This window comes from Leuresthes tenuis, unplaced genomic scaffold, assembly GCF_036924035.1.
Source record: "Leuresthes tenuis unplaced genomic scaffold, fLeuTen1.0.hap1 SCAF_2, whole genome shotgun sequence".
Classification (NCBI taxonomy): domain Eukaryota; kingdom Metazoa; phylum Chordata; class Actinopteri; order Atheriniformes; family Atherinopsidae; genus Leuresthes; species Leuresthes tenuis.
This window is the reverse complement of record NW_027325356.1, coordinates 2,111,609-2,128,272: the sequence shown is the minus strand read 5'-3', so window position 1 is coordinate 2,128,272 and position 16,664 is coordinate 2,111,609. Positions and strand designations below refer to the sequence as shown.

The 16,664-nt window shown below is 43.4% G+C and overlaps 1 protein-coding gene across 1 annotated transcript in view; it reads left to right on the top strand.

Annotated features, from left to right (window-relative positions):
- large2 (LARGE xylosyl- and glucuronyltransferase 2) overlaps positions 1-16,664 on the top strand; it is a 130,075-nt gene that overhangs the window by 39,031 nt on the left and 74,380 nt on the right. Inside the window, exon 2 of the mRNA XM_072379833.1 lies at positions 9,199-9,283. The gene's annotated coding sequence lies outside the window, so the exon portion shown is untranslated. The remainder of the gene's footprint in view (positions 1-9,198; positions 9,284-16,664) is intronic.

Genomic DNA, 16,664 nt, shown 5'->3' with positions numbered 1-16,664 from the left:
GAAGAAGTAGAGAAGAGAGATGCATCAAGAGGACTCACTAATGGTTTTATAATTGCCTGTAATTATGACCCCCCCCCCCCCCCCCCCCCCCCAGCCGAGTCTTCAGTCACTCTGTGGTTTCAGTGGCCGCTGTCGCCGGTGTTTTATCACTTATTGTCACACACATTGTATTTTCTTCCTAATCAATACCTCCTCTCCTCCACCTCTGGGCCTCTGGTGGTCTTCTGATGATGTCACACCAGGCAGTGGAGACGCCTCAGTCAGGTAGTCGATAACAAGCTCCGGTTTCTGCCCGGCCCACTGGATTTTGAGCCCGGCTTCTGCTTCTTGTTGCAGACTCCTGTGATTCTGCTCTTCCTTTGTTTGCAGCCCCCCCATCTGTCCCTCCTCTGTGGCTCAGCAGAGCTGTCGCTCGAGCCCTTTTCACACATATGCACCTGAGTCCTGAGATGTGGTGGCATTACATGCCTGTAATCTTCCCGTTTTGATGGATTAAAAAGTTGCAAAAATGAAGATGGACGTGGTTTTTGGCTGTTCATTTTGAGGGTGCAACAAAGGCAGATGTGAGTGGTCTCCCCAGGCCCATAAAGAAAAGGTGTTTTATGACTCAAAGACAAACTAATGTGTGCTCCCGTCAGACTGCAAACAGAAACTGGGTTTTCAGTCACTTGGAACCAAATCTGAAGCTTAAAGCTGTAGAAAAGTAACGGGAATCCGACCCGTTCCATTGGCTGGTTTGAAGTGAATAAACTGGGCTGTGTAGGACCACCTCAGGCTGAGAGGACAGGCTTCATTACTAATGGTTGTAATTTATTAGAGGAAGCTCGTACAACCAGAAAAAACACCTCGTGGAAGCACAAAACAACCGCTGCGGTGGACATCCACGAGATAAAAGTTAATTTCAGGATTACTTTCGTCTCTGAAAAGGTCAGAAATCCAACCGACAGGACTCTGGCTTCCTTAAGGTTAAGCATGAGAAACCACGTCTGTGTCAGCCAGAAGAACGTCGAGGAAGCAAGTTCAAAGCTTCATCCCAGCTCACAAGGGCAAATGGTGAAATCTGTCAGGGTTTTTATCGCCACGGATACGAGTGATGGTTTCACACGCTTTGAAACAACCAGGATGCCACACTGAGGAAGAAGTAGAGAAGAGAGATGCATCAAGAGGACTCACTAATGGTCACACATATGCACCTGAGTCCTGAGATGTGGTGGCATTACATGCCTGTAATCTTCCCGTTTTGATGGATTAAAAAGTTGCAAAAACGAAGATGGGCGTGGTTTTTGGCTGTTCATTTTGAGGGTGCAACAAAGGCAGATGTGAGTGGTCTCCCCAGCCCCATAAAGAAAAGGTGTTTTATGACTCAAAGACAAACTACTGTGGGCTCCCGTCAGACTGTAAACAGAAACTGGGTTTTCAGTCACTTGGAACCAAATCTGAAGCTTAAAGCTGTAGAAAAGCAACGGGAATCCGAGCCGTTCCATTGACTGGTTTGAAGTGAATAAACTGGGCTGTGTAGGACCACCTCAGGCTGAGAGGACAGGCTTCATTGCTAATGGTTGTAATTTATTAGAGGAAGCTCGTACAACCAGAAAAACACCTCGTGGAAGCACAAAACAACCGCTGCGGTGGACATCCACAAGATAAAAGTTAATTTCAGGATGACTTTCGTCTCTGAAAAGGTTAGAAATCCAACCGACAGCACTCTGGCTTCCTTAAGGTTAAGCATGAGAAACCACGTCTGTGCCAGAAGAACGTCGAGGAAGCAAGTTCAAAGCTTCATCCCAGCTCACAAGGGCAGATGGTGAAATCTGTCAGGGTTTTTATCGCCACGGATACGAGTGATGGTTTCACACGCTTTGAAACAACCAGGATGCCACACTGAGGAAGAAGTAGAGAAGAGAGATGCATCAAGAGGACTCACTAATGGTCACACATATGCACCTGAGTCCTGAGATGTGGTGGCATTACATGCCTGTAATCTTCCCGTTTTGATGGATTAAAAAGTTGCAAAAACGAAGATGGGCGTGGTTTTTGGCTGTTCATTTTGAGGGTGCAACAAAGGCAGATGTGAGTGGTCTCCCCAGGCCCATAAAGAAAGGTGTTTTATGACTCAAAGACAAACTAATGTGTGCTCCCGTCAGACTGCAAACAGAAACTGGGTTTTCAGTCACTTGGAACCAAATCTGAAGCTTAAAGCTGTAGAAAAGCAACGGGAATCCGACCCGTTCCATTGACTGGTTTGAAGTGAATAAACTGGGCTGTGTAGGACCACCTCAGGCTGAGAGGACAGGCTTCATTGCTAATGGTTGTAATTTATTAGAGGAAGCTCGTACAACCAGAAAAACAGCTGTTGCTCGAGCCCTTTTCACACATAGGCACCTGAGTCCTGAGATGTGGTGGCATCACATGCCTGTAATCCTCCATCCAGCCTTCTGAAATCTCTGCTGTGAGTTAATGTGAGCGTGTGCTGACGAGTTTGTCCTTCCTGGTGACCCGTACGCTGCTTTCATCTTGCTCTTGTTGCTGTGGATACGTGCAAACTGCTCTCCCCGTTTCCTGCGGGTGGAGTGCAAAGAGTTCATCATTTAGTCGAGTATCTTTCAGACCTCTTGACCTGCTGGAATCCTTTTAAGTTTGGTGTATTTTTGTCTTTAAAATGAGTTCAACAGCCTCTCACCTGCAGCTGTTACAGGAATAATCTGAGGGAAAGTTCCAGTGTTTATTGCTTTGGACCTTCCACTTTAAAAAACTAGAGTAATTCTTAACTTTGTCATTTGTGTAAAGTTGAATCCAAAGAATCTGCAGGTAAATCCCCCTTAAGACTTAAGTTACCTTAAGTTGGTTTAATTAAACAGGTTTATCTGAGTTGCCCGACTGCAGCCTCCTGAAACATGGCAGGAAAATGGTGAAGGATGCTTCACTTTAATCGGATGAGTTGGCATGTCAGTGTGGCAGACTTCCACATCGGCTCATAGTCACGGCGCCACCTACTGGCAGCAGGAAGTCGTCCTTACATGACACAATGTAGTCTCATTGTAATTTAGCCTTTAATCCGATCCGATTTTAGTCAGATTAAGGTGTCTACATGAGCTGAATAACTCAGTTTTATTGTAATTTAGCCTTTAATCCGATCCGATTTTAGTCAGATTAAGGCGTCTACATGAGCTGAATGACTCAGTTTTATTGTAATTTAGCCTTTAATCCGATCCGATTTTAGTCAGATTAAGGCGTCTACATGAGCTGAATAACTCAGTCTCATTGTAATTTAGCCTTTAATCCGATCCGATTTTAGTCAGATTAAGGTGTCTACATGAGCTGAATAACTCAGTTTTATTGTAATTTAGCCTTTAATCCGATCCGATTTTAGTCTGATTAAGGCGTCTACATGAGCTGAATAACTCATTTTTATTGTAATTTAGCCTTTAATCCGATCCGATTTTAGTCAGATTAAGGTGTCTACATGAGCTGAATAACTCAGTTTTATTGTAATTTAGCCTTTAATCCGATCCGATTTTAGTCAGATTAAGGTGTCTACATGAGCTGAATAACTCAGTTTTATTGTAATTTAGCCTTTAATCCGATCCGATTTTAGTCAGATTAAGGTGTCTACATGAGCTAAATAACTCAGTTTTATTGTAATTTAGCCTTTAATCCGATCCGATTTTAGTCAGATTAAGGCGTCTACATGAGATGAATAACTAATTTTTATTGTAATTTAGCCTTTAATCCGATCCGATTTTAGTCCGATTAAGGTGTCTACATGAGCTGAATAACTCAGTCTCATTGTAATTTAGCCTTTAATCCGATCCGATTTTAGTCAGATTAAGGCGTCTACATGACATGAATAACTCAGTTTTATTGTAATTTAGCGATTAATCCGATCCGATTTTAGTCAGATTAAGGTGTCTACATGAGCTGAATAACTCAGTTTTATTGTAATTTAGCCTTTAATCCGATCCGATTTTAGTCAGATTAAGGCGTCTACATGAGCTGAATAACTAATTTTTATTGTAATTTAGCCTTTAATCCGATCCGATTTTAGTCAGATTAAGGCGTCTACATGATCTGAATGACTCAGTTTTATTGTAATTTAGCCTTTAATCCGATCCGATTTTAGTCAGATTAAGGCGTCTACATGACATGAATGACTCAGTTTTATTGTAATTTAGCCATTAATCCGATCCGATGGCGCTCATTAAACGCACCGAGTGTTCAGACTTCTGAGGGATACGGAAACAACGGGCTGCAGGCAGATTTGTTTCTCGCTCCTTGAAGGAATGTGTTTGTAGCTTCACTTCTCCCCCAAAGTGCCAGAAGAGTTCAGTGCACGTTTGGATCGAGTTATCTCGGGTCTTAATCCGATCCGATCCGATTTTAGTCAGATTAAGGTGTCTACATGAGCTGAATAACTCAGTCTTATTGTAATTTAGCCTTTAATCCGATCCGATTTTAGTCAGATTAAGGCGTCTACATGAGCTGAATAACTCAGTCTCATTGTAATTTAGCCATTAATCCGATCCAATTTTAGTCAGATTAAGGCGTCTACATGAGCTGAATAACTGAATCTTATTGTAATTTAGCCTTTAATCCGATCCGATTTTAGTCAGATTAAGGTGTCTACATGAGCTAAATAACTCAGTTTTATTGTAATTTAGCCTTTAATCCGATCCGATTTTAGTCAGATTAAGGCGTCTACATGAGATGAATAACTAATTTTTATTGTAATTTAGCCTTTAATCCGATCCGATTTTAGTCAGATTAAGGCGTCTACATGACATGAATAACTCAGTTTTATTGTAATTTAGCGATTAATCCGATCCGATTTTAGTCAGATTAAGGTGTCTACATGAGCTGAATAACTCAGTTTTATTGTAATTTAGCCTTTAATCCGATCCGATTTTAGTCAGATTAAGGCGTCTACATGAGCTGAATAACTCATTTTTATTGTAATTTAGCCTTTAATCCGATCCGATTTTAGTCAGATTAAGGCGTCTACATGATCTGAATGACTCAGTTTTATTGTAATTTAGCCTTTAATCCGATCCGATTTTAGTCAGATTAAGGCGTCTACATGACATGAATGACTCAGTTTTATTGTAATTTAGCCATTAATCCGATCCGATGGCGCTCATGTAAACGCACTGAGTGTTCAGACTTCTGAGGGATACGGAAACAACGGGCTGCAGGCAGATTTGTTTCTCGCTCCTTGAAGGAATGTGTTTGTAGCTTCACTTCTCCCCCAAAGTGCCAGAAGAGTTCAGTGCACGTTTGGATCGAGTTATCTCGGGTCTTAATCCGATCCGATCCGATTTTAGTCAGATTAAGGTGTCTACATGACCTGAATAACTCAGTCTTATTGTAATTTAGCCATTAACCCGATCCGATTTTAGTCAGATTAAGGTGTCTACATGTCTAATTTAGCCATTAATCCGATCCGATCCGATTTTAGTCAGATCAAGGCGTCTACATGAGCTGAATAACTGAATCTTATTGTAATTTAACCATTAATCCGATCCGATGGCGCTCATATAACCGCACTGATCGTCATCTGTAAGGAGGCTGGAATAAGTAGGTTATAAGTGCAGACTGTAGTGTGGCCTGAAACCGGACAACAGAGGAACTGCATGGATAGATGATGTTGGCTCTCTGCAATCTGTTTGTTGACTCGCAGCTCTTTGACGTATTCAGATAGTTTTGCAGTGTTTCAAACAGCTGCAGCAGCAGTGTGATATCACACATGACTTATCCTCTTTGGAGTTCTGTCATTTGTGTTGTGGCGCTTTGAAAAGTTGCACATCAAAGTGCTAAGTTCCAGACCTCCTCCACAGCTGGAAAAAAGGCTACTAATTGGCTTCAGCTTGTGTTTGTGATGGTGATGAAGTCGCTGTAGTTTAAAGCCTTTTAAACATGAGTTCTCAGTGTTTTGTTGGTTTTCTCGTGTGCTTCGGTCTGTGAAGCTGAAGCTGCAGAAGAAGAAATAATCTGCTTTTTGTTGAGCTGAAGGGTCTACAGAACAGGGGTGAAAAATGATGGGTTCGCCTTTGTTTTTCTCTGCTCTTTAAGTGTTTCTGTTGTTTTTATCGTTCAGTTGCATCATCTGAATGTGAATCCCATCATGTATGAACAAAGTTCACACGCTTGCTTTTATTCTGTGTTTCTGTTCCTGTTAAACCTGATGAACACAGACCAGTTACTCTGCTGTGGTTGATCACATCATGTGACTTTATCTGATGATGCCTGTTGGGTTCTGTGCTTTACTGGATATCCAGCATGTGGCTGCTGGTTGAAGAGTTGATCCAAAACTGGGTAAAATGATGCAAAACTCTGTTCATTTTTTGCTGTTTGCCTTAACTTAGCTTGCCTTTATTGTTAGCTTTTTATATAGCTGTTATATCTTGATTTGTAAGTCGCTTTGGATAAAAGTGTCTGATAAATACATAAACATCTGAACTCTTATCGTAGAATGAATCTGAGCCGACTCTCAGCTTTACTCATCAGACTGAGGTGACGTGTTTTACCACTTCTTTATCCCCAAAAGCTTAAACCCTGGCGGCCGCGGTCTCCTCCAGCAGGACAGTGCAACATGCTGAGGAACGGTGTGCAGAAAATGCATCCCTGAGGAGAAAGCTGTTCTTGGAGCTTCTTTCTGTAACAGGGACTTTGAAGCATCCCAGGTGTGGTCTGTGGTCAACTCCAGGTGTGTCACCTCCTGTCAGCAGGCAGCTCATCGGAGGTACTGAGAAACTTCTGGTAGAGGAGCCGAGTTCTCCGAAAGGTTTCCTCTCGCGTCAGAACGTTCCTTTCGCTCTGGATGAAGCCAAAGAGAAACTGCCCGAGGCCGTCGGACCACCAGGACCCCGACAGGTTTAATAACAGATCAATTTAATGTTAAATCTTCAGTCTGTTGGAGCCTTCATCCTCAGTCCTGTCATTTCGGACTCTTTCAAAGTGTGCCTTTAAGGCCTGAATCATTTTTGGTGATATTCAGCTTGAGTTGCAAATTCCTTCGTTTTATTTATTGAAGACAAAGAAGAACTTCAGTAGACCGACTTCTTAAGTTATCCAACCCTGCCTGCAGGGGAGCACCTGCCCTGCTGAGTGCTGCTTTTTGCTCTTTAAGTTTAATTTGTTGCAGTTTAACGGCGATGATCTGCGTCCGTTTGGGCTCCACAGCTGGTTGGAGCCACAGAATCATCTGCATGATATCATGAGAGGAACAATCAGATTGCTGTAAGTAGATGTAAACAAGTTTGAATCTCCCCTGATTCTGTTTACTGCCAACTAACAGAAAAAGACAAAGAAATTAGCCGTCTCACACTGGGCTGGCCTCCTCCCCCCGGGCCATATGAAGCAGCTTTAATGGCTGCAGTTGTTTCACACTACGAGCCAATCTGGCGGTGCTCCTGCAGCCATCAGAGGGCTGTTAGCTCACAAACAACAGCAGCTATCAGCAGCCGTAAAAGCAGCCCAGGACCTCCTGCGGTCCAGGATGATTCCAGCCCCCCCACATCCTCCTCCATGCAGATGAGGCCTGCTGGTGTGAGAGGTGACGGTTGGTCTCAGGCTCAGTGGCAGAATTTCTCAGGGTTTTCTGACAGGCATGCAGAGGAGGCATCTGGACGGAGCACAGGCAACGCCCCCCCCCACCACAGCCACTCTGCAGCCATAACGAGCCCTGCAGGCTGTCGCTGTGAAGAAACTTTCCGCCCGCTAATTTGGGGTTGCTCAGCAGAACCACAAACAGACCTTAAACTGGGGCCTGAGGGCCTCTGAATTTGAACCCCCGACTTCCCCACTGAGGGAAGGAGGAGGGGATTGGTTGCTTGCTGCATGGCTCCAGGCAGCCCGGTCTCCAGAGTGAACCCGCAGAACATATTTATTTATTTATCTTCTTTTAAATTAATTTGAATCTATAAAATATGCAGCTTCATTCCCAAACCGTAGGTGTTGATACTGGAAGGAACCAGTTTACCCCCCGAGCTCCAGCTCATGGCATCCTTTGCATGTAACCTGGAACAGGCTCCAACAGAAGCTGAAGCTGTCCACTTTTACTTCACTAGAGGACTTCAAATGACTTGTAGGAAGGCTGGTGAGACAGTCAGTGGGGGGTCTGCACATGTGCTGTACTTAACTAGTTCCTTTTTTCTTTAATTTTATTATTATTAATCATCATTTGTTCCTGTTTCTGTCTCTTGTACGTTCAGTTAATCTGTAACTTTGTGTTTTGCTGCTGCCTCTCTTGCAAACGAGACCCTGGGTCTCAGTGAGATTTTACCTGTAGAAATAAAGGTTAATAAATGTGTGTTTGTGTTTAAAAGGAAGAAATTACTGTACATATGCAATAAAGCTGATCTTCATCATTAATTCACAAACGGAGCTGTGTAGAGTTGTGAGTTACTGGGAGTTACTGAGTTAAGTGAGTTACTGTGAGTTAAGTGAGTTACTGTGAGTTAAGTGAGTTACTGTGAGTTATTGTGAGTTATTGTGAGTTTCTGGGAGTTATTGGGAGTTACTCCTTCTCTGTCAGACAGTATTTGATTGGATATTGACTGGATAGTGTAGTGGTATGATTGCCACCTTACATGTGGGTGATCTGGGTTCAAATGACCTTAGGCAAGCCCCCCTTACCCTATCTGTAAGTCTGCTAAATGCATAAACATAAACATTGTCCCATCTCTACAGGCAGACTCCTGTAGAGATGGGTTACTAGAATCAGGATCAGAAGGAGCACAACTGGCCAAAATGACACCAAAAGCAGCTGCTTTGCTTGATATTGTGACATTTAAACTAAACATAAGGGTTCAAAGGTCAGGGCCCCAGTTTTTATCAGGCCCTTTGGAGCCGGCCACTGACCGATAGCGAGGCCCAGGATGGAGTCCAGTAGGAAACAGCAGTGTTTGCCTCCATGAACGTGATCTGCTGCTTCTGGTTGGAGAAACAGAAAATATCCCAGAGGAGCGCTCTGCGGGTGCAGAAACTGTGACAAAGACGAAGTTAAACAGAGAAAAACCTGAATTCCAGCTCCATCTGCTGCTGTCCTGTGGTTCGGTTTCATCCTTTGATATTCAGCACTTCTCTGCTCCATCTCTTCTCTTTATTCCTTTGAACAGATATTATTTCTCTCTTTTCTCTGCTGCACGGCTCCCGTCGTCTTCTACGAGTTTAAATGTTTGTTTTCTTTCTTCTTCCTTACAGACCGGAGGTTTCTGTGGAAGACTGTGGAGCCTCGGCGTCACCCCCCATCAGTTTCCTCACGCTGGGATTTACATTAGCGAATCTGGTGAGGAGCACACGCTTTTTGTAAAATGGTGTCTAAGCCATTAAGTTGTGTTTTCCCCAGAGATTCTGGGGTCTTTTGTTATATTTCTGTGGCCTTTTCCTTCCTGTTTTGCTTCAGGAGTTGTAAAAGCTGCAGTGGAAATAATTTATATTTGCTTGAAGCATTTTGGGTACAGATTTAGCTCTGCAGCATGGAGCCTGATTCAGAGGAGTTCACTCTCTGAAAGAAGCTGCAGATCAATACTGCAGCGCTTTCTCTTCTTTGTCTGTATACATAGATATAGACACATGTGTTGTGATTGCTAATTAGTGCCGTGTTTCCATGAAAAGCTTTTTTTACCTCCTGAATCCTGGCTTCCTGGTGCTTGTATCTGAGCAGGTTAGGGTCAGTTGGGCTGGTTTTTACATTTAGGAGTAAAAGCTTTGACACGAGGGAGGCTGCTGTTAGCATCAAATCTGCGTGTTCATCAGTGTTATTTGAAGAGTTTGTGTTTCTACGCTCATTTACCGTCATAAAACAGATCTCAGAGAGTTTTGGTTAATTCTGTAGGAGAGGAGCAGAGGTTTGAAGTCGGGGATCAGATGAGCCGTCTCATTCATTTTTAATGGCTGAACTCTGGGCTTCATTTACTCTGAAGAAGGCATTTTCTGCTCCTTTTTGGGAGAAACGCCTCTCTTTTTTGGGCTGTGCCTCCTTTTAAATGGTTGGTGCAGATTGGAGCTACCTTACAAATAATACTCCATAAGAAAAGCTTTTGAATCCCATAATTACAGCATGAGACGCTGGGCGAGAAAATAAAATGCAACGATCTACCAGCGGACTGAGGACGGAAACACAGGAGAGAGACTGACTTCATGCATTCTGACAGGAAACGGTCCCAGTGGGTTGGAAGTGGTTTGGATTCAGGGAAAAATGATGAAGAACAGATTAGAATAAGTCTGGAAATATGTGAGTAAACTGAGAAGCATCATCTCATCGTCTGGTTTTGGTTTTACTTTTTATTTCATTACAAGAGGAGAAAACTTGGTGAATCCAACTAAATTTATTTCATGTTGCGCTCAGTATTAGCATCAACAAATCCGTTGATGTAGGAAATGATATCATCTCAATCTGATGCACAGGATCTGGTCTGAGAGCTCAGACTAACACACACCGAACTGAGAGAAAAGATTTTATTTCCAGATCCAGCCTCAGACGGTGGGAACAGATCACGCTTTAGGCCCAATCTTTCTGCGGTTAATTGGTTCAGGCTAGAAACGGAGAGTCAAATCTCGCCATAATTCCTCCGTCACACGTCGGAAATCAACAGCTGTGGCTCAGATGTTTTTCTGAGACTGAGACGGTTCAGATGGTGGGACGCTGCATTCAATTACAAATGGGAATTCTGTGTATTCTGCTTCCAACGAGGAAAAAAATCACCGATAATAAGTTTCTTCGATGGGAAATTAAAGAACATTATCAGCTCATTTCTCTTCAAGCTTATTGTACAACTGACAGATTTTTACAGGTACAGCAAATGCAAAATGATTTTAAGTTGTTGCTTTTGTTTTAACGATGCATTTAAATGTTCATCACGGCTCCACAGCGAGCCACGACTTAGTTTTCTCAGATCGGTCACATCTCAGCTGTGGCTGTGTATTGCATGAAGTATTTTTCTTTGTGTTTGATCTCATTGAACAGTTGGGATAAAGAAGCTTCTGGCTGGTCAGGGCTTTGTTGCACTTGCAGTAAGTATCATCAGAATGAGTCTGTGTGAGATTTGGCATTAAAATCCAGCTTGAAGCATTTCTTTTAAGCAGAATAATCCACCACAGAATAAAAAGCTGACATGATCACAACACTGACTGATTTAGGAGTGAAAACGGTGACTGCTGTTCTTTTCCTAAAGCCGAAGGAGACTCAAAGTGCTCGTTTTTATTTGCCCAACAGTCCAAAACCCACAAAATATTCCGTTTCTAATCAGAACGGTCAAATAAAAGCATCAAATCATCATCTGGCTGAAAAGAATGCATCGGTTAAACTGAGTGGATGTTGCACAGAACCACAGAATCTGAAGAGGCTGCAAAGGTTTGGTTGTGTTGATGCAGCCGGCCTCGCTCTGTTAAAGCCACAAACCCAAGTGAGCTCAGGTTCTGTTGTCAGTCTCAGTTTGTTGGACTCCGGGTTTATTTGGGCAACATTGGGCACTTTTATGCTGAATTCCTGGTGTCCTTTCTCTGTATCTTTTGTCTCAGAGGACAGAAACATGAGGCCTGATGAGGCCTGATTAATTGTTCCATCAGATTTGCTCACAGCTGACGGACCTGTGTCCAACACATTGTGACACACAGGGTCTTTCTCTAAGCCAGGGGTCGGGAACCTTTTTGACTAAGAGAGCCATGAAAGCAAAAAACTTGGAAATTTATTTCAATGAGAGCCATATAATATATTTTAAAAGTGAATTCAACTAAATGTCAGTATAATAAGCCTCTGAATTTATTAGCATATTATATTAGCATATATTAGCATATTATTTATTAGCATACTCGCTATCTGTGAACGGTTTTCCGTTCCTCACTATTGCTAAAGATCCAGCAAAGCTAGCAGAATTATAGTCACCTTGCCGGGTTGCTGCTAGCTAGCTTGTACCCTGCTCAGTAGCTCTAGCTTGTACGCTGCTCAGTAGCTCTAGCTTGTACCCTGCTCAGTAGCTCTAGCTTGTACCCTGCTCAGTAGCTCTAGCTTGTACGCTGCTCAGTAGCTCTAGCTTGTACCCTGCTCAGTAGCTCTAGCTTGTACCCTGCTCAGTAGCTCTAGCTTGTACCCTGCTCAGTAGCTCTAGCTTGTACCCTGCTCAGTAGCTCTAGCTTGTACCCTGCTCAGTAGCTCTGGCTTGTACCCTGCTCAGTAGCTCTAGCTTGTACCCTGCTCAGTAGCTCTAGCTTGTACCCTGCTCAGTAGCTCTAGCTTGTACCCTGCTCAGTAGCTCTAGCTTGTACCCTGCTCAGTAGCTCTAGCTTGTACCCTGCTCAGTAGCTCTAGCTTGTACCCTGCTCAGTAGCTCTAGCTTGTACCCTGCTCAGTAGCTCTTGGCACGCTTTCTTTCTGCCGTCTCCTGCCGGGTATTTTGATGCAAAGGTAGCATGGCGCGTGTCGAAGTGCCGCTTTACATTCGACCGTTTCATCGATGTAATTTTGTCTTTGCAAATTAGACACACCGCAGAATTTGCTCTCTCCACAAAGGCGAATTCTTCAGTCCATTCGGCCTGAAATGTACGATACTCGTCATCTTTTTTTCTTTTCGCCATCTTCTTCGTCGAAGGGTTAGCTTTGAGCTAATGACCGAGCAGACTGATTCAAAAGGGGGCGTTTACCTGTTTTACGCTGCCAACGTAGTCCAGTATCATCCAATTAAAATAATGGACAGTTGCTCCTGCAGCCCTGAACAGGACATGAAAAATCGATGGATGGATTAAAACAAGTGAGAATATTTAGTTTTATCTGCGATCCAGATGCAGTCATCCATAGGTTCCCGACCCCTGCTCTAAGGGATCCGGGTCCGTTTGCCATGCAAACATGCAGCCATCAGACTGTTGAGGGGAACTTATTGATCGTTTCCTGTTATCACTGCTGCCACACTTTCACAGCTCTGCAGAACGGCTTTGCTTTCCATCAGGCCTCGTCCTTCCTTAGCAGCACAAGTCCACAGGGAGCTTGCTGCACGTGCGCTTGTGTTGCCGTGGTTTCATCCTGATGAGTTAAGAGACGCGACGTTGTGCCGTCCGTCCTCCACCAGCCTGCCGCAGGGTATTTAGAGCTGGGGAATAAACAGCCTCTGAGGTCTTTGCTGCACGCGGGAGATGATCCTCCAGTGCGCTGTCAGCTCCATCAGAACACATAAAGCAGATGGTTGACTTAACTGGGGGGGGCATCACAGCCTCTAACACGGGTCGTTTCTCTCTGTGGTGACTTCAGGAGGTGTTTCGATGCCAGCTCAACCCTAACATGAATTCCCCAGTTCATCAGGCAAAGAACATGGGACCTGCAGCTGGTCTCCAGTTATATTAATCCAGCAGCGTAATAATGCATTAAGAAGATTTGAAAGCTGCAGCAGATGCACACAAAGTCCATTTGTCCAAAGAGGGGATTGGCTGCACATCTGGACATATGCATCACTGCTTTTGTTAGTGAACTACTTTATTTTATGTATAGTAGGATGATTCCCAAAGAGCTGTTAGCTGAAAACTTTACATACTGTAAGGCTTTTAGAGTTTTTATCCCAATGAAGCTTCCACACATTCAGACTTTCTGTAACCTTTAAAGTGTCCTGATCAATAGTTCTGCTGCTTTCTGAAGCTCTTTCACTGTTTTTCTTTGGATATTTTCTGCTTTTTCCCTCATCTTCAGTCCTTGTTCCTGAGCATTTTCAGTGTTTTTTCTTTGTTCAGCCACTGAACTCTGACCTTTGAAGCATTCAGGCAGAAAAAAGGCTCCTAACTCAAGGGATGAAGCAGTGTTGTGTCGACACAGAACAGACAACTTAGCAAAGAAGCCGTTTTAAACTGGATCTTTAGGCTCTTTGTTACCAGCAGCCTGTCACAAAGACACATCATTTGTTCCCATTTCTTTAGCTGCATCTATGAAAAACAGCAAAGAAAACACAGTTTGACAGACAGAAAATAGGATTTCTGCAGCAACAAGGTGATTCCCAAAGAGCTATTAGCTGAAAACTTGGCATATCTCAGCATGGTGTGCAGTGTGTCCTTAAAACATTTGAGGAAACTGGACAAGTGGAGGACAAAAGAAGAAGTGTCAGGCCTAAAAAACTATCTCCAGCAGATGAACAGGATCTGAAAGTGATGTCCTTAAGAAAGAGGAAAAAATCCAGCTGTGACCTGACAGGACCTGAGAGATGCATCTGGACCTTCAGCTGATCCATCTACTGTTGGCCCAAGCCTCATCAGAAATGGTCTCCATGGAAGGGTGGCTGTCAAGAAGCCATTCTTAAGGAAGGGAAACAGGGAGAAAAGGCTGAGCTGTGCCAAATGACACAAGAAGTGGACTGAAAATCAGTGGCAACAGGTCTTATGGAGGGATGAATCCTCCCCAGAGCCCGGACCTCAACATTATTGAAGCAGTGTGGGATCATCTGACAGAGAACGGAACAAAAGGCAGCCCACATCCAAAGAAGAGCTTTGGGATGTCCTTCAAGAAGCCTGGAGAACTATTCCTGAAGACTCCTTAAAGAAATGACAGAAAGCTCGTCTCAGAGGGTTCAGGCTGTGTTGGAGAATAAAGGAGCTCAGACCAGATATTCACTTTAAAGCTGCTGAGAACTGATAAAAAACTCTGTTTCTGCCTCAGATTCTGGGTTTAAGTTCATGTTTTCTTGAAAGTTTATAATGAAATGAGGACCTCTGATCAGAAACTGCTGCTTTCTACCAACAAAATACATCTAATTAAAATTGTGTGTTTTATTCCACTGAGTGGGAGAGAAAACGTCTCACACACTATTTGTTGCAGGTTGACCTTTGCAAAGTATCTCCTTACTTTTTAGTCCTGGGAGCATCGCACAGTTTCCACATTTACTCCTTTTCCTGCTGAGCAGACAGCATCTGGAGGGTTTAAGCTTTTACAAAGACCCTTTTCTTCCATTCTGAGTAGAAAGTTCTGGATCTGGATCATTTATAAAGCCGCCTGCTTTGTGCTCTCTGGCTTTATGAGGTTGGAAAACTAAAGGTGAGGCCCTGAGAACTAAAACTAAGGGATGGTTCTGGTTCTGTGTCATCGTGGGGACGGTTTCATCCCCTGTGGCTCGGGTTGCTATGAAAACGTTTAGCTGCGTGTGAGGAGTCCTGTGGTTAAACTGCCTGCTGTGCAGAAATGCGACGCTCTCACTGATTGATGTGCTCTGCTTGTGGCTGACCTGCAGGAGTTGTAATGAGCTTTTACTCTGACACACACAGCTCCCCCCCCCCCCACTGCTTTCCAGTCAGAGGTGACCCGTCATGGCCACAGGGCCCTCACCTAATCCCTCACCTCTGACCTCTGACCTCTGACCCCTGCTTTCATTGGACCCATAGAAAACACTGGAGGTCATGTGGTCTGCTGATGGGGTCGTCTGGGCCGCTGGGAGTTCGGAGCTTTCGTATTTAATTAGGCTGGATTCCCAGGACAGGAAGCACCGTATAAATCCGTATTTCGATGGTCCCAAACCAACAGCATCAGAGAACGGGAATATTTTGGGCTTTTGGCTGGAGTTAAAGATGCATTTTCGAGTGATTTGTCATTTTTTTCTTGCATTTTGAAGCTTATTTTGAATCGTGTCGGGGGAGCCTTTTGGTTATACAAATGATATTCTGGTCAACATGGTAATAAGCGGTTACATAAAGAGCTTTTTCTCATAAGATTGAACATTACTGTCAGATAACCTGTTCCGCGGCTTTAATGAAAACTCGAGTATATGATGAATCATAATGGCTGGAGTGATGTAACTCCTGCAGTGATGCAGCTTTTAGAGGAGCTGTGACATTTAAAAACTTCCTGACTGCACAACAGAACTTACAAAGTGATTAAAAGTGAGGGGGGGGGCTCCTCTGAGGCAGAAGTTGGACCTGTTCTATCATGAACCGGGCCAGATCCTTTCCTAAATGGAGCCAACTCGAGCCGCTCTGCTGCCTCCCACATGATCGGCCACTTATGGAACTTATCTGGGCGGTCTGTTTAAACCGAGGAGCCATCTATGCTGCTGCTTCTCCACCACACACCACCTGCCTTTAAGGCCCTGCACCACCCAGCATCCACCTGTAGCTCATTCGGTCATTGAACAGCAGCATGTAGGACATTTAGGGACTGGATAGTGTAGTGGTTTGATTGCCACCTTTCACCTGGGTTCAAATCCCCTGCATGAATGGTATTACCTCCAGTAGGGGTCCTTAGGCAAGACCCCCTTACCCTACCTGTAATATATATATATATATAGATAAAAGGTTCATATAAACAGAAGTTTGACACATTCTAAAGAGAAAAGGGATTATGCTATATGGAAATAAAGTAATATGGGAGATCATTTGGCATTTACACTTGCTCTGTGGGCTGGGAAAACATTTTGTTCTCACATAATGCTTTACAAACCAGTATATATATATATATATATATATATATATATATATATATATATATATATATATATATATATATATATATATATGAAATGGACTGAATGTTTGGCTTTAGCTTGGTGCCACGTGTATGATGTCACAATCGTTTTTATCTTAAGACAAATTGAATTCCTTCCAGAATAAACAAGAAAGATGTAAATAACCAGAATAAACAAGAAATATGTAAATAACCAGAATAAACAAGAAAGATGTAAATAACCAGAATAAACAAGAAAGATGTA